General features: G+C 28.8%; 1 protein-coding gene across 2 annotated transcripts in view; it reads right to left on the reverse strand.

Moving 5' to 3' along the window:
• Positions 1–20,054, reverse strand: part of LOC119600927 (myb-like protein P) — a 267,016-nt gene that overhangs the window by 16,534 nt on the left and 230,428 nt on the right. The gene's annotated exons all lie outside the window — the stretch shown is intronic.

The following is a 20,054-nucleotide window of genomic DNA, read 5'->3' on the forward strand; positions in this document are numbered from 1 at the left end:
CGCACATTAATTGACAATATCTTAAGACCATTCCTTTTGATTGGCCCTTACTTTATCCTATGTATAAAGCTATTAGAGCTCAACATAAAAATATAAATAATTTAAATATATATAAATATTTTCCATAGATATAGGCAGTTAATGGTGCGTGACGTGATGTGACAAAAGTAGACTTTTCGGTCTTTATCTAAAAAATTTAGAACAAATTTTGCTATAAACAATAATTAATCAGTTATATAGATGAGAAAAAAAACTATTGTTTTGCAAAAATATCAAACTTTAACCTTCTTCTAAGTACTCAAACAAGTTGTGCGGCAATCAAGCGACGAAATCCCAAACCATTTTCGAAACATATTTTGAATCTGCAATAAAAAAAGCTTATTTCATTCTAGTAAACTCTAAGCTACTTCTGCTAACAGCATCTCTGCATTTATATATTATTTCGAAAAAAGTTAAATATTTAAAACCAAAATTCTACTATCAACATTTATCATTTTGACGCTGACGTGATGTCATTTTTAAAAGTCATAAAGGTGTAAAAATATCCATGTATTTAGATACATAATAGTATTTGAGAATAAAAAAATAAAATAACATTAAAAAATCCAACAAAATCAAACGTGAGAATTTACTGAGTTTTATGTTTCCAGAATAAAACATAGATACTTATTTCAGTATTTAGGTGTCTTTTTGAATAGCTTTGTGACCTGGCATATTTTATGGCAATTTAGCATGATGTTTTAGTTTAATTTTTTAAATCTAAGTAATATCTATGTTGTCAATATTATTGTATTGAATTTAACAAAAACAAAAAGGTCTTTCATGTCATGAAGTTGTAAAAACGCCAAATTATCATTATTTGTTTAGTGGAAAAAAAATTCCGTGGAGACGATAATATGTGTGAATTGTATTTTTTTTTTTAACTAAAAAACATAAATTTCATTATCAAAGTGAATAAACGGACAGACGGACATTATAGATACGAATCAGGGACTGATTTTAAAACAAACTCTGTAACATATATATGTACTGCCATATTCACAAACATTTATCAAAGGTTTATAGAACAAGTTTGTTATAAAATTTGATTTATAAACCTTTGGTAAAATTTTATGAATAAATATTTTCTATCTCATTTCTACAAATTTATAAAATCCCAGAAATTTTTTTTCCAAAAAAAACACCTGTTTCTAAATTATAATTTTATTCTGACAACTAAAAAAATTAATAAGAAGCTTATAAGCAATATAAAAATAAATGGAATAAAAACGAGAAAAAAAACAAAGAAAATAAATGAATGTGTCACAATATAATCTTTATCATTTTGTCATTTTTATTATTTTTTTCGTTGACTTTTATAGTAGACAAAAACAAATAATAAAACATATTTTTATATTTGCTACTATATTGCCGTAGCTATACAAGTACAATTCAATTTGACTTTGTCATCAGGCTTTATATTATTATTCCTTGATTTCTTGTTTTCTCTTTCTGAACACACGCCCCTCCCCCCTAATACTTACTACACCCTCTTTATCTTTCACAACGATTTTTGTAATTTTTCTCAACAATTTACGTTTTTATTTTTCTCATGTTATTTTACTATTTTCGTTTCCTTAAAATATTTTGGGTTATAAGGCCTTGTAATGATACACATAATAATGACGACGAGTACAACAATGATGATGATGATGAACCATTTTATTTTTTGATTGATGTCATACGCCTCATAGTGACAGTCAATTATCTTAAATCACTACAAGATGAACGATGAATGAACGTAGTGGCATGCGTTAAGAAAAAAAAAATATGTACATTTTTTTTATTTTTTGACCTGATGCCAGAAGGCATAACTGCTTAAGCACTAAATAAGGGGGCATGTCTGGGCAATACAACACCAGGCAAATTAAATATAAAATAAAGAAACTGATAAAATGATAAACGTCTTGTGGAACAGAATTGAAGAGTGCTATTTAAATAATAATCTACCAGCATTTGTTAGTAGAAGAGGACGAATAAAATCTTGGTTTATTTTAAGGTTTAAACTTCTTTATAATAGATTTGTATAGATAAGGTTTTTATTAAAGGCAAAATACTAAAAAAACGCTTTATTCATAATTACTTCATACACTGCTATAGTAACAGTGGTTCTAACAAATTATATTTAAATATATAATACATACATATTTACTTACACACCGAAGATTATTGATAACGCATTTAGTGAGACAGAAATCGAAACTTAATTTGAATTAACTTAATACTTATATTATAAAATGTCTATTATAATGTTAAACTTCACTCCATTACTCAGCCCAACTGTTAATATCTAATACATTTCAATTATGTATACTGTCATTTGATATACATTGCGTTTTTTTTTTCGATCTAATGAAAAGTTATATAAGACGCTTAAAACAAACGTTTTCAATCAATAAAGTATAGACAATTAAACATAATATCAGTTAGATATACAGACATATAAAACAGTTAATATAATAATGTTGAACTAATGATTTTTCCACTAAATAAAGAAAGAAATACAAAAATTTGCTATAAAAAAGAGACAAAGGAAAAAAATTCACTTCAAATAAAAATATCAACACCTTTTTAAAAAAAAAGTAAAATAAAACACGCAATGCTTTAAAGACAAAAAAGTTAATAGAAAAAGAAATAGAACAAAATGAGAGTTGTAAATATTAACTATTTAACCATAACATATTGTTATTAAACTAAAAAGTTCTTTGTGTTAAAATAGGTATTAATTGCTGACTTTTATTTTGGAGTCAAAAAAGTTTTTATTTAGTTATTTTTCGATTTTCACAAAGTTATAACTGCTTTGTTAATGGTTTATTAGGTACTTTTTCATATTTATTTTTATTATAAAACATTAATGTATGTATTTATGTATATATGAATCGCGGGCCTCAACTGAATCGTAAAATGTTTACAAAATTTGAAATTTCATGTGTTGTTCTAGAACCTTTTATATTATCTACAAATATATTTGTGTATGTATGTCTAAATATACCTGCAGTTCGACAAAGAGTCAATGCATAGCAAAAATACAGTCATTTCCACTTATGTTAAACCACGGATGTACTCTTTGTAAACGAGGGTGAAGGTAATCGTCACTTTAGTGTCCCCTTTATAAGCGAGAGAGGGGACACTTAAAAAACACTTGTCTGTCTCTTTGTAACCTATGGGGTGACGATTGACTTCCTCGTAGGACAAGCACATGTTAAAATAGCAGTCGGTGGCTAGGGGTAACCCTATGTGATAGGCTAAATAGGGAGTTCGGGACTGTCGGCCCGAACTTCTGGGTATGTCACTCACTTACACACCTACATTGTCCCACACAGGGAGATCCAATTGCAAGTTTCTGTTATAATTTGATCTTAATTAATTTTGGTATATTACGGCTTGAAAAATCAGTTATTTCTTTATTATGTACAATAAATCGCGTCTAATATTCATAACTGCTATAGGGTATCATATGGTCGGCTACGCCCGCCTACACTTTCTTACTTGTTTAGATGAGAGACAAAATAAAAGAAAATTGAAATACCTGGGAAGTGATACCATTTCTCTGAAAGGTGGATCCAAGTAGCAAAAGAATATGTTTTTGAAATTTGCCAAACACCTCCAAAAACTTGAGTTTCGGATAAAAAACCGGGTTTTCACATCTTTAAGTACTTAAAGGTCAGTAACTTAGTTGAATTTCAACCGATTCAAAAAATATGTTTGCTGATGGAATTCACACATAACTCTCCAGGTTACTTAAACGTTATATATTTCATTATAAAGGTCTCAGCTTCTGCTTTCTAAATTCGTGGACTTAATCGGTTAAGATTTAACTAAGATTTAACTAAGTTACTGAGTTATAAGTGCCTAAAGGTACGAAAAACCGTTTTTTTACCCGTAACTCAAGATTTTGGAGGGATTTGGCAAAATTTCTAAAACATATTCTTGTTCTACTCGGATCCATCTTTCAGAAAAATTGTATCAGTGGCATAGTGTTATTTTATATTACAAACGATTATTTAATTTTAGTCCGCGAAGAAAAGATAGTGAACGATACGAATAAAAAAATGTATTCGTGTCAAAATAAACTAAACTACTATTTAATAAGGTGCCAGTATTTGGACCACCCGTTATATTAACGCAATTTATTTCTCAAAGAAAATATAAAAAAAACTATATGTGTGACAAATAAATTTGTATTCAGTTGATGACAAACAAATGTCAAATACATACAAATCTACTATATAGAATAACACAATACACATACATACCTACATACATATGTATATATTTATGTGTGCATAAAAAACCTATATCCTTTGTATTAAAGAACATGTGTGTGTACTTTAACATGTATGGATGACATTGTTTAAATAGGCACTTTAAACGAAAACAGTTACAATCAAATTGTAGCAGTGAATATAAGTACTTTGACTGCAAAACTGTTTTAAGAAGCGCTTACTCAATTGTGTGTAAACTACAAATAAAAATAAAACACATACTAAAGAAAAAAGTTTGAACAGTGGGCAAAAATATTACTTCACCTTGGAGTACTTCAATAATGAGAAAAATATTATGATTGTAGGACTATATTAAATAGTGCCTCGATATCTCAGTTTCATTTAAGTAAAAAGTAAGAGTTTTATATTCGGCTGTGCCGAATCTCATATACCCACCATCAAACCGAATGCCATAAAAATAATACTCAGCAATAAATATCAGGGTGATATTTGGAATATGGCTTAAGTCAATTATGGACCGAGCTTTTTTGAACTAACAAAATATTAATTTTTAAAAAACAAATTTTTTAGTTAAATTTTTAAACCGTGAGCGTATGAGTAATTTTCTGAAGAGGATCTTATATGGGGGTATGGTCAATTGTTGCCCTATCCTCATAACTTTTTGTAGACCGATTTTGGTTGATATAAAACTAGTTTACATTGCCATTAATTAGCATTAATGTAGTTTTATAAAGGAGGCTTATATGGGGGAGTAAGGTGAATTACCAACACATTCTGTATGAAATTCGCTCCGTATTTTATAACTGATATTTTTAAGCCAGTAATGATCGTTTCTGAAGGGGACCTTATATGGGGGGTAGAGTCAATTATGGACCGATTTGGTTGAAACATTTTGGCTCGCGAGGAACTTACATACTTGTATCGCATTTTATCGCTATACTCGTATTTTTTAACCAGTAATGAGCGTAAAAGTGGTAGGGTTAATTATGGACTGATCCTCCCTAAATTTGGTGGAGAGATTTTGGTTCGCATTAAACTTATGTGTGTCAAATTTCACTACATTCATATTTTTAAGCCAGTAATGAGCATTATAGTGATTTGCAGAGGGGACCTTGTATGGGGGAAGGGTCATTTATGGTCCGATCCAAAAAAAAATTGGTACAGAGGTTTTGGCTCGCTTTACTCGTATTTTTAAGGCAGTAATGAGCGTTAAAGCCATTTTCTGAAGTGTACCCAATAGGAGGAGTAGGGTCAATTATGGACTTATCCACATAAAAGTTAGTAAAGAGATTTTGGGTCGCGAGGAACTTAATTGTGTAAACTTGTATTGCTATATTCATATTTTTTAGCCAGTAATAAGCGTAAAAAATTGGTAAAGCGATTTCGGTTCGTAAGAAACTTACTTATACCGAATTTCATCACTATACTCGCATTTTTTGGCCAGTAATGGGTGTTAAAGTCATTTTCAGAAGGGGACCTTATATGGGGGGTACGGTCATTTATGAGCCGATCTTTAAAAAAATTGGTTAAAAGGTTTTGATTCGTAAAACTTACTTATACCGAATTTCATCGCAATACTCCCATTTTTGACCCCTTTATATGGGGGTAGGGTCATTTATGAGCCGATTCTAAAACAAATTTGTAGAGAGGTTTTGGTTCGTAAGAAACTTACTTATACCAAATTTCATCACTATTCTCGCATTTTTGGGCAAGTAATGAGTGTTAAAATAATTTTCTAAAGGGGACCTTATATTGGGTGTAGGGTCAATTATGGACCGATCCTCAAAAAATTTAGCAATAGAGAATATTTTAAAATTTCAACAGACAGACGGACGGACATGGCTAGATCGTCTTACAATTTAATAAGGACCCGGAATATATATACTTTTATGGGTCTATGACCAATATTTCGATGTGTTACAAACGAAATGACAAAATCAATATACCCCCCATCTTTTTTGATGGTGGGTATAAAAATGAGATTTTGATGGCTAACTTTACAGAAGCTAAGAAAGTTTGTTCTCCATCGTGTTTTGAACAGGTCAGAAGATATCTAGATAATCTCAAAATTCATGAAGGACCCAGTTAATACATCTCCAGGGAGGTATAACAAATTATATATAACCTCCAGTATACATATTAATTTTATGCTTAAATAAAAGGTTTTTACCCCAACGTTATAATGATTTATAACAACTAAGAAAATAAATACATTTAGCTTAATCATCACCCACTGTGCAAAAATGTGTTACCCCTAAACACTCACATTTGTTAATACTCTTAGTGTTTGTTTGCAAGTAGTTCTTTTTTCTTTTTTAATTTCAGGAAAATGGGGGAGTGTGACTTTTAAGAAATTGGCAGCGTTGCGCTGACACTAAGCGTTCAGTGACTGTTGAAAAGTATTTTACCGTTGTTATCTTAATAATATGAATATATGTATATGTGAGTGAGTATGTTTGTATGTATTGTTAGTACATTGTAAAGGTGCAAATGTAACAGGATGTCTACATTTATACACAATAAATACTTTTCAAATGTATAGGTATGTATAAGTCCACATAAGAGTGTATATTCATTTCTTCAACAATGTTAAAATTCGAAACGAAATTTAAGTCAAATAAAAATGTTACCAATACTTAAATAACAAAGTAATTTTTTTTTTTTTTTTTTTTTTTTTTTTTTGAAAAAAAGGCTTTCCTTTTATACTCATGTTTTGTATTATTTTTTTGTGTTATTTTCTGTTCAAAAACAAATCCAAGTTCGTGACATGATGTTACCGAAATTTGGCACTTGTGTCGTTGTATCTATCTCATTTAGCTTCACTTCTCTTATGGCATTTAAATGACAAATGCTTGTAAAACGTTTACTGTTTTATTTTCATGTTAGTGCTGCCACTGTCACAGCTATTGCCACTTATGAGAGTGAGTATTTTTGATTTTTTTAGTCTTTTATTTGGCAAATATGTATCATTGCCTTTTTTGGTTGTTGTTTTTTTTTTACTTGCAACATTTGTTGTGTATAATTCGTGTGGAAAAAAGTTCTACGTGTGTAAGCCAATCTGACACTGATTTGTACACTTTTCATGTATTTTTTTTTCTAGCCTTTTAGCTTTTCTTACGATTTTTTGTCATGTATTTGTTTGTCGCAGACTTTTACTTGTTATATTTTTTCATGTTTTTTTTTTTTTAATTTCGATCTGGCCTTATTTGCAGTAGACTCAAAAATGTCAGATGAAAATATGTATTTGGAACATTTTTTTTTCTTTAAAGTATTTGAATAATATATATAAATATATTTTGTTCACTTAACAAAATTGTCGCACATGTGAGAAAAGTTTATTTATAAAATTACAAATTTAATAATTTAAAAGTTGATAATAAGATGTTTTGTGGCAAGCAGAATATACATACATACATATATATTTCTCTAGATTGTTAAATATACGTATCTAAAAGAATAAGTGTCAAATTGTACAAAACTTAATGCAATTTATGTTGTCAATAAAGTTTTCTTTACTATTAAATTTCTGTCAAGTTTTTACTGTACATTAAGACACTTGTACTTCATACCCGCTTTAAAATATTTAACAGATACACACTTCTACACACACAAAAATCCTCATGAATACAATTCTAATCAAAATAAACTTAGTGTCTGCCAAGTCTTTAAATATTTAATAGGGATTTTTTCATTTTCACTATAAAAAAAAGGTTTGTTAAACTTTTTATTTTGCACTTTTTCTAAACATTAGCTATAATTTATATCTGGGGTAAAAAAATAATAAAAAAAAAATTACTCAGGTGCTATTTTTTTATTTTAATATTGCAAGTTAAAACTGAATGGTTAAATAAATGAAGTTATCAAACAAAACAAAAAAAAAAAAAAAAAGAGAAAATAGAAAAAGTAAAAAATAGAGTAATCCAAAGGTAAAAGTAAAACTTTAAAATACATTTAAACATACAGGGTGGGAGGTAGTTTTTCGGACAGAATTATTATTAGTAAGTTGTTAAGACGATTTGGATGGACTACATTGTCTACAAAGGAATGATTCTGTTAACCAAATTTCATAAATCATATAGTATAAAGTAGCAGATGACCAAAATGCTGACAACAATTTTCTTTAATGTTTAAAATCGAATACCACAAATTATATCCCCCTGTTTGCTGTGTTTAACTATAATTCCGCTTAAAATCGCTACCTCAACAGCAGCTTTAAAGATTTTGCGGTAGTTTTTATTTTAATCATTTAGACTTGAATACATTTTCCTTATCCTTATAATATGTTTTCTTTTCTACGCATTTTGGCTAAAAGATTTTTTTAATTTAGTAATTTTTTTTCCATTCATTATTCTTTCTTTTTTTTATATGCTTAGCTTTCTTAATTTCTTCTTTTAATGATATCTTGTTTTTCAGCTCATTCTTTCTTGTCGTTTTTGTAATCTTTCTTAGTATTTGTTTTTGTTTCCCTTTTCTTCTTTCAAACATAATGAATAATGAGAGGTAAAAGTAAAAGAAATCACTACCTTTAGGGTCTTTAATGATTGTGCTGCTATAGTGTTGATATTGTTTGTTTACCAGTTGGTTTTTATCTTTTTTTTTTTAAGCAACTTTTGCGGTCCATTTAATGAAATGACCCTAAAGTATTGTTGATTCTATTCATTAATTTAGTTGTTTAATGTTTAAGACTAAAGTTAATTTAATAAATTAAGTAATCAATGAGATGTTGTTGAAATCAATACCAAAAGGGCAGATTTTTTAAGGACTTTGATTAAAATAGAGGCATTATTAGCATATAAGAATTTAATTAAGAATTTTTGGGCTGTAAATTATTTTTGAACATAAAGAGCCTAACGGATTTGATATACCACCATTCTGTTCATATATTGAAAAATATTTAAAATATTTTTGGTAATTTTTTGATGTTTGTAACGCACAATAATATTCATCTTATACCCACCTTAAAGTATACCAATTGACTTAGAATAATTTTCTGAGTCGATTTAGCTATGTCCGTCCCTCTATCCAACCGTCTGTTCGTCCGTCTGTCCGTCTGCTTGTCTATCTGTCTGTCTGTCTGCCTGTCTGTCCTTGTAATCAAACTATAGGTCGCAATTTTAAAGATAATTCAATAAGGACCAAATAATTTGGTCCCTATTGCCCCAGGGACGAAGCCTCTTATATTTCACCTAGTTCCCATACATCTGAACCCCCCAAATAGGGCTTTTGAGTTCATAATTATGTTTAATATACTCGTATCTCGACAAAAAGCTACAAAACCAAGTTCTATACTAGCCTTCATGACCCTGATGAATTTTATAATGATGGGGCTTCATTTGACCCTAACCCCTATACAAAGCGCCCTCCAAAATATGACTTAAATGTCTACAATTTTATTCAACAATAAATGGCTTAAGTATATCTGAGTCAATGTACAATTTAACTTAACGAAAACATAATGGTGTTTAAACAGAGAGCTAGATTGCTGCAAATTTTGTGTTTTTATAAACGATATGTAATTCACAAGTAAGACAAATATTGTCTATTTTCAATACCAAACAAACCTTATCTATAGGAAGGCGTGGAGCCACGGGGGAAGAGGAAATTTACAATTTAGCGATAAGGTTCGTAAAAATTGTGACACTAATATAAACCAATAAACCCTACAAACTATTTATAATGTAAGACAATGTAATTTCCTTTAGTTAATCTTTTAGTTATATTCATTAGCATTATTTAGCATTTAGTCTTTGTATTCTTTCTTTTTTTTCAAAAGCCATTAATAATTCTAACCAAAAAAAAAAAAAAAAAAATATCATAATTTCCTATAGATAAAGAAAACAAAACTATAGAAAAAAAACATCAAGGCTAATTCTGAGATATATTTTTGCATTATCTTGAACTTTTGATTGTCAATTGAACAATTTTTCTTTTATTGACTTTTTTTCTCTTTTGTTACTTTTGTCTCAATCACCATCACCACAATCATCCGAACCACAAAAAGTAACAATGAAAATATTAAAGTACGAACCGCGTTAACTTGCAAATGACTTTGTCTGTTCTGGATCAAATGGTATCAGAACGTTTGAATAATTCATTTGATTTGTGCTACCATCATTATTAAACAACAAATTTTTTACAATAACTTTGCGGATTTTTTTTTCGCTTTGTTAACAGTTTTTGTTTCAAATACCAATTTTCTATTCAATGTCTTGATTTTTGTGTTTTTTTTTCTCAAGATTTTTAAGGCTTTTGCATAATGGTTTTACTTTAAGTTTTCTTGCTTACTTTAGTTTTGTATGATTCTTTTACTGTTTTCTGAAATTATCGTATCGTTTCTGGTAACTCTGTGAATGTCATCAAATGGCAGTAGCCAAAGTACAGGAAATAATAGAAAAGTATGTGAGTCATAAAAAAAAACAGCATAATAATATAAAAAAGGAAGAAAATATTGAAGAAGAAGATGAAATCGTCGTCCAAGTTAGGGAAATAAAGATATCAAAACTTTATTCTGTGATTTTCTTGCATTTACTTTTGTGTATAAAAATTGAGAAAAAAAAGACATTAACATTAAGTTAACATTTTGAATTTCTGTGTAAAAGTCTTTTCATTTTATATTATTGTTTAACTGAATAAAGAAGTAGAAAAATGCTAAAGGAATATGATTGTGGGAAAAAAAAGAATTTAATAATTTTAGCAGAGTTGAATTGATGCTGACATTCCTTATTTTAATATTGCAGTGCAAAGTGAAGTCGTAAGTCCTTTCTGAAATTGTTGAAATGATTATGTATAAAGTTAAAATGAAATTAAATATGGAATTTGTTGACCAAATTAAATTTGTTTGATGGCATTTTTTTTTTCTTAAGTATGAGAGTAAATTTCTTGAAAGGTTCTTTACGCATATGGATTTATTTAGATTACTTAATTAGTGCGGAAGAGATTTCCCGTTTTTCCTACCGAGTGAGTCCCCAGGTGGCTGATAGGGGGTGGTGATGGACCATCTCTCCTCTTCCAGTTTAGTTTCATTTAAGCTGAGGGAAGACAGATTGTCCACCACCAGGGAATATTATATTCTGAAGTTAGTATGATGGTATGTATTCTGAGTGGACAGACAGATTTACGAACACATCTATACAAAATTTATCGTTCGTATTCAGACGCATGTTGAGCATGTGGAGAGAACAGTGAAACTCTGGAGCACTTCTTTGATACGTTCAGGCATGCATCCAAGTTAGATCCAAGTATCTTGGAAGTGATGTTATTCCGGAAATTACATTACTGACTAACACTGATTGGAAAATTTACAGGAATTGCATCCAAGAAACTGAGTTTCTGAACATTGAAAAATAATACATTCAGTGAATAATTTTTTTTTTTTTCATAAAAAGGAGCGCACAACAGTTCCGATAGTGTTTTTCTACAGATTTGACTCAATTCTTTCTAAACATTAAGATCGAGATATGAAAACCTCTAAAGATAGAACATGTAATTTCATCTAATTGCAATTATGAGAAGTCAAAACCTTAGATTGTGTTAATGTAAGTGTGCTGTACATGACGATGTTTAAAACACTAATTGTTCGTATAATTCAAATGCAAAGATATATAAGGATATAAGTACTAATTAGACTTACAAACATATACTTACTACGTATTTAGCAGGTACACATATACATACATACATATGTAGGTATGTATGTATATAAGTGGGAGTATAAACCAGCATATAAACAGCTTTTGAAACAAACGGTAAACATAAAAGGTTAGAACTGAACGTGCTTAAACTGGAAAAAATAAATTTTGTATTATTTAGAAACAAATACAAAAAATGATTGTAGCTTTTAGCAATTCTAAATATGCAGACTCAAACAGCCAAACACCCACAAACATAATTTTAATTTCAATGTTAAACACAAATACATATAAAAAAATATTTTTTAATACATCTAACTAGACCTTGGAAAAGATTTATGTATTAAAAAAAATACATACTAATTTGCAGTTCTTTTTTTGCTTGTTTTTTTATACTGGAGACTTAATGGGAATATACACAAATTTTCGCCTAAAGCAAATGGTGTGGCTTATGGTACATGTCACTATACAAAAGCTATGGAGACCTGCACAAGTGCTGAACATAATGCAAGTACATACATACTGTTTTTTTTTTAAACTAGTTACATAAAGTGAATTGAAATCTTTTCATGTACTTAATGTAATGTACAGAAAAATTACACGTTTTTTGTTTTTGTCATAAAAATTTTTATAAATTGAAATTTTTGCTTGGTGTGTTTTTGCAAGTTGTCTACCCCAGGAAATAGCTGTCTGCGTTAATATGTTGCTATTGTCGTTGCAAAAGAAAAGAAAATAAACTTAATTTTTTTCTGCAGATTACTGTTAAGAAACATCTTAAGAAAACAATAAGCTTGCAGGTGTAAATCTAAAAAACATATATGTACTGCGGCAGTATTGCCTAGGCAATCAGGTATATATGTATTTTTTGAAAATAAAATGTATATCAAAGGAAACTGTTTCGTGGTATAATTCGTTATTAAGGAGATATTAATAAGCCCTATTGTCGCACAATAGTGTGCTTCATTAGTGAGTAGAACTTTGAACTGTCTGAAGCTAGCTTAAATGATAATAATAGCATCGCTCTTAACAAAAGCATCTTAAAGAATTCAAATTCCTCTAGAATTGTTTCTTTACATAAACTGACTCTCATAAAGCCAATAAATACATTATTAAAAAAAATAATCCATCAAATAAGAAAACGGTAACGCAAAAAGTTATGTATATTTAATATCAAATTAATTTTTCCGTTATTAGAACTGAAAGTTAATTAAGATATGATAGCACAGGTCTTAGACGATGGAAAAAAATTTCAAATAATTTTATGAAATCATCGTGCTGATCCCGAATCTTTTAGTCCTTATGACTGTATACTTGTAGTAGTTGGTAGAGTGCTAGATTACACAGGCCAACGAAATGAAGGTTTGTGAAAACTTTTAAACCCAATTGGACTATTTTTAATGTATTTTTAGCTACTGATATCGAATCTGATATCAGTTTTTCCCCATCACAGTTTCAGTAGTAAAGAATAACGCCAGTTTTTAAAAAATTTTAACAAAAAATAATTTTCTCCGAAATTTTCAAAATTCAAATCCCACTTACCGCTAATGTGTGAGAGATATCGATCTAATTTCTTTACTAATTTATTCCTTTCTTTATTGTTCATAAGTCACATGAAGATTTTCTTAATATTTTAAAATTTACTTAACAAAATTGCTAGAAGTTTGAAATTGGATTTTTGAAACTGCCGTCTGAAGGGGTTCCCATTTATGACTATACCCCAAATACGGTTTACGCTATCCAATGAGTATAAAAAAACACACATTTAAGTAAATAGGAATATAGTAAACGTAATGACATGGTGTTATTAAAATAATTGTCAAAATTTGGTAATGATTTTTAGATATTTCTCATTAAAGCGTTTTGTGACACTAAATGATTAGGGGAATTTGTAATAGCTTTTACAATTTTTGACCGATTTTTACATTTTATATCTCATTGAAACGATAATTAAACATATATTCTAATTATTTACTATTAAAATCCAAAAAGATAAATTTGGTGCAAAAAATTTTTAAAAACCTTTTTCTCCTTCAGAGCCGTGGTGCCACCAGTTAACGTAGTCCTATCGCGCTTAATTTTTCCAAATTGCATTTCTATAACTTTAAGTATAAATCTAGCGGCAGAGATGGCCACTATTCGCAACTTCTATAAAATTACCGAATTTTATATTTGGGACTCAAGTATACAGTAAAAGGACTAAAATATAGAAATGTGGAAATTTGGAGGGTGATAGGACATTTTTATTTCCATATTCGGAATCAGCACCCCAAATAATACTAGAATTAGTGAAATTTATTTCAAAAGTTTTTTCATCGTTGGCCTGTGTTATCAGTATGGGGTTCGATTCCCACTAGAGACTCTGGTCTGCATCACTACAACGAGCATAAGGTCATCGTCACCCTCGTCACTGCTCAGTAAATTAGTTTATAATATAATTTGTAATTGTATTGTAATGGAGAAATAAATATATAAAATTTCAGATAATAGAAAACATATTTCTGAAGTTTAAGTAAATTCTTATAATTTTAACCCATAAACTGTTAAGTTCAAAGTCACATTTTGCAATATTGGCAAACTTTTTGGAACCGTAGTGAAATATTAATTATTTTCAATCGAATTAAATAAAACTTGAGAATAATATATAATATAGACCCATATTTATAATAACATAGAAAAAATCTATGTTAGCACTTAAACGTTATATATGAACTAAATATTCAATATTTCTATAAAAATATGGGTGATAAAAAAAAATATTATCAGATTCTGTTTCACCAACTAACAATACATGAAATCGAGAGATTTTAACAGATTTTCCAAGCATTCATTTCGTTGGCCTGTGTAATTTTATTCATAAAATTAAAAAAGCAGCATTAATTTTCAATAAGTTGAACTTTAATTCAATAGCACTAATAGTGTAGATATTTTTCAATTTCCACTGTTAAATTAAAACTTTACGTGCCTTTATAAAATGGTCTTAAATACAATTTTTTTTTTTCCTAAGAAAATATAATAATCACGTTTTCGAATACCATGTTTATGGGAAAATTTAATGCAAATACATAATCTACACCTGCATGTTAACATACAATGCGTATTATTAATATTTAATGAAATCAAAATTAATCATACGCACATAATGTCTCCAATAAAATTTGCATAACATGTTGACAAAAAAAAAAAACTATGTAATAAATATTTTATTTATAATTAATTCAAGTATTTACGTATACAAATGCATGTACATATAAACTTATGTTTGAGAAAGGTAGAAAAAAAACAATTTAATTAAAATTTTAAACTACTGCAGTGTTGGCATGATAAAATATTTGCACATCACACACACAAGTATAAATGAACGTATGCATGTGCAACAAACTGACATTAAAGTAATAAGACATTTAGTCGAGTGTAAGTGTACATAGGTACATACTTATTTATATTGTTAAACACTTGCATACTTACGTACATGTATAAATGCAGGCATGAGGGTACAGGTATGTACATATATATGTATGTACATACATATGTATAAAGTTTAAAGCAAATGACTTTAAAGTAATGCTAATGACATTGTACAGCATATATGTATTCACGTATGAAGAACTGAAATGTGACAATGTGAAACAAGTACTTGTATGTGTTAGACAATTTTATATGGATATTAACATTTCTAAAAGAATTATGCGAGTTGAAACTTTAACCGAAAGGAATTCTTATATATATCAAAATATAAACGATCAAAAAGAAAAAAGGAAGCTTACAATTATACAACGTTAAAAAATAATTTTTAGGAAAAAGTTTTAAAGATTTTCATAGCCATTCTAGATTTTAAGATAATCTAGACTTTACTGCCCATTAGTCCGTTTGTCACGATATGGACTACATGGAGGGAGATCAAAAACAGTATGTCGTTTATGTACCGTATTAAATTTTTTGGATACCTTCTGTTTCAGTTATACTTCATCTTAAAGCCTTTTCTCCAAATTCGAACGAACTTGCTCATTCTTATTTCATATTGAGAGCAAAAAACAAATTCGAAAAATTGTTGTTTTCAATATAAAATAAGAGGAACATGCCCTTATTGTTGAAGTTTAGTGATATTAACTATAACATGTACGTTGGGTTCTGGTATGTTATATTAAAAACACATTTGCCAGCATTATAAATGCATAACTTTACCAACACATGTTCAAAATCCTTTGACTACTAGTCTTTTAAAGGTGATGGAATCCTAAGGAAAATATCAAAATTGGGAGAATCCATGTGAAAGAGGACAGCAGTCGGATTTACCATCTCCGATTTTAATTAAACTTACCACACATACAATGTATATTTATAATATCTTCCACATATCATTGACTTTTTGAATGGAAACTCATTCCAATGTAAAAATATGGCGATTTGAAAATTTAAAAATATCTTAAAATTTCCTAAAAGTATATACACATAATTGCCCATAACTCTGAAACTACTTAAAGTTCAACACGGTTTTTGATTTCATATTAAAGCCAAAGATAATGTCTTTAAAATCATTTAAATAAAATATTTTACTTTCTAAACGTTAAAGTTAAATTTTCGTGTTAAAAAAAAAATTTAATTTAAAAATTCAGAGGAAATATTTTTTCAAATAAGAAAAAATTCTCTGCAATGTATTGAAAGTGGGAACGCCTGTGTACCTGTGTATTTCTCAGGTTGCTTAAGTCAGATCATAAAAAACCCTTTCCCTAAATTTTTGGAAAATTCCAGTGTTAAAGAGTTAACCAGAACTGCTCTATTTAAATTATCAGTGGTCTGCAAACAAAAAATTATTTGCGTTCCTTTAAATTTTAATAACTGATTGTGATAGATTTATTGTTCCCGAATACAAGTGCGGTAACAAAAACTACTTTTTTGGCAAAAGTGTTGTAAAAACATAAAATTTTTTGTTAAAAATTTAAAGAAATTTTTAAAATGAGGACAAAATTGACAAAAAAAAAAAAAACAACAATTAAAACAAGTAAAATTTATTATAAGGATGTCTGGATGTATATTAGTTATTATTCCCCACTTTAGTGTGGAGGGTATATTGGGTTTGTGCTGATGTTTGTAATGCACAATAATATTGGTCATATACCCATCTTAAAGATACCAATCGGCTTAGAATTATTTTCTGAGTCGATTTAGATATGTCCGTCCGTCCATGTACAGCTTGTAATCAAACTACAGGTTGCAATTTTGAAGATAATTCAATGATATTTGGTACATGATCTTTTATTGTACCTGGGATGCAGCCTATTGAAAATGGTTAAGACCGGTCTACTATTTCACCGAGCCCCCATACAACTGAACCCCCGAATAGGGCTTGTAAACCTTGTAATCAAACTACAGGTCATGTTTTGAAGATAATTCAATGAAATTTGGAACATGTTCTTCTATGGTACCGGAGACAAAGCTCATTGAAAATGGTTAATATCGGTCCTTTATTTCACCTAGCGCCCATACAACTCAACACCCCGAATAGGGCTTTTAAGTTCATAATTATGTTTAATATACTCGTATCTCGACAAAAAGCTGAAAAACCAAGTTCTATAATAGCTTTGACGATCCTCTTGAATTTTATAATTATAGGGCCTCATTTGACCCTAGCCCCTATACAAAGCCCCTTTCAAAATTTGACTTAAATGACCACAATTTCATTCAACAATAAATGGCTTAAGTATATCTGAGGCAAGGTACAATTCAACTTAAATGCTTTATTATGAAAACTAAATCACATCAGCCTTAGTCGGCCTTGCCTGACTATAATTTCTAACTTGTTTTCAAAATGGAATTTTTAGAACTAGTGTTACTTAGAAGTTATTCTCCCTTTTTGTATGTCAATAAGAGTATACGCAGTTTATGCAGTCAATCAGTTTTGCAGGTAAAGTAAAACAAAATTATTTGAAAAAGGGTAAAGTAATAAGGTTAAATATGACAAAGTTAGAGAATACAAACACTTAAGATGTGACAGTTAAAAAACCCAACAGAAAGTTGCTAGTTGAAATTAATTTGAAAAAAGGTTTTGCACAACGACTAGTATGTACAAAAATCAATATAAAAATTTAATAAATTAGTGAGAATGTATTCAGTCGGTCCTGACAGTTAGACGTAATCATACAAATGTATATAGGATTTTTTGCAACAATAAAAATAATACGTATTTAATAAATATGTGCGTATTAAAAAATAAAATACATTTAGAGAAACATGACGATAAAATTTTGCCCTATTGGCTTTAAGCTCTCTTATAGACCATTAAAAATTGATTTCAACAATTTTCTATTTCTGAAATGATTGTTAGTTGGAAGTTTTTCAGTAGTACACTGACAAATTTTCACCATGGCAGTATTTTCAAACTAATACTTCTCGCACTCCTTGCAAAACGTACTTTTATTTATGCAAACTATAGTTATAAAACTGATAATATAAAAATATCATTAACCCTTCGTTAAGTAAATTTTAACTTAAATACCATCATTAAATTATAAATCATGTCGTATATAGAACTTTTTTTTGTATAGCTCTATACAGTAAGTACCTACCAAAGACTGCAGGTGATATTAAATTTTACAACATTTTAGCGTAAAATTAAACATAACAAATTTACATGCATAATATGTCTGCTTAAGCTCATTCCCATTATATTTAGAACATATTTTCTTGTGAAAATTTTCTTTCCAACAACACAAAAAAAAGGGAACACAAATGCAAAACAAATTTACAATCCTAACATAACATGAACTCTTTCATGTTGCCAACATGCAAGTATATGTATGAAGTTTATTAGGGCAGACCATCAAAACAATTGTATAAAATTCTTTTTGTGAAACAATAATTTAAACAGTAAGCTTCATAAAATTTAATATTATATAAATCGCATTCGAATGAAATTTATTTTATTAAGGGCAGGCCTAATGTACTTATGTATGTATGTACGATGAACGTATAGGCATAGAGTAAAATTTAGACTTTTACATATTAAATTGCTTAATATTTTAAGCATTAAGTTAACTATGGCTCATATACATAGTCATTATATTTTGACTAGTATTTGGTTTGGTAAATGAGTGTATAGTTATTAGTAAAAGTTGGCATATTATTAAGTTTAATTTAGGTGATAAGTGTAAGAACATCAAATAAAAGTAATGTCCTTCACATTATATTTATATTATATATAATGGAATGCGATAAAAGCTTTGTTCGATATTTTAAGAACTTTTGAATTCAATAGATTACGTTTAAAACTGACACTAACACATGACACAAGAACATGACTGATGAGAAGTAGTATCGAGGCCGAAAATGCACTCTCTTATACTGTTACATCCAATATTTTTCATTATTCTTCATTGAAAAATATCATAAAAAATTGAAAAAAAATCACAAGTGAGAGTTTAACTTGAGCATGAATATGTGGTATTCTTGAAATTTAAAAACAAAATTTTGTCTATACAGTTTTAGCTTCCCCAATATGACTGAAAAATACCCTTATAGCTATGAACTGCACATAGATAAGTTTTGTAATAAACGGAATATATGTATAAAATTTTATGAGAATCAGTTCATAATTGACCCTATCCCTCGTATAAGGTCCCCTTAAAAAATTACTTTATTGATCATAACTTACTTAAAAATAATAATACAGGAATTAAATTCAAAAATTTTATGGGGGTAAATCTGTAATTGACCCTATCAGCCCATATACTTCTTTAGGAATGAATAATCTCTACAAAATTTTGTGACGATCTGTCCCTTATATAAGATTCCCGTATAACCCTTTCTATTTCAAAGTCTGTAGGTCCCTTAAGATCTGTTTAACTCCTTAAACTATATATGTTTAAGATCAATTTCAGAAATAATCTTTAATTTACAACACATCAGGAGTGGGGGTTAATGATTACACAAAGTAATTCATTACATAGTCAATTACAATTACTTGTACTTGAGTAATAACCAATTGCAATTACTTGTAATTGAAGTTCTTCCAATTACAATTACTTATAATGTGTAATTGACCAATTACAATTACGTATAATTGTAATTCAAATTTTGCCAATTACAATTACTTGTAATTGAAGTTTCCAGTTAAAATTACTTGTAATTATAATTGAAAATTCTTCAATTACAAGTAATTGTAATT

This window comes from Lucilia sericata, unplaced genomic scaffold (assembly GCF_015586225.1).
Source record: "Lucilia sericata isolate MDLA Ls3-8-SP2 unplaced genomic scaffold, ASM1558622v1 Contig000128F_arrow, whole genome shotgun sequence".
Taxonomy (NCBI): domain Eukaryota; kingdom Metazoa; phylum Arthropoda; class Insecta; order Diptera; family Calliphoridae; genus Lucilia; species Lucilia sericata.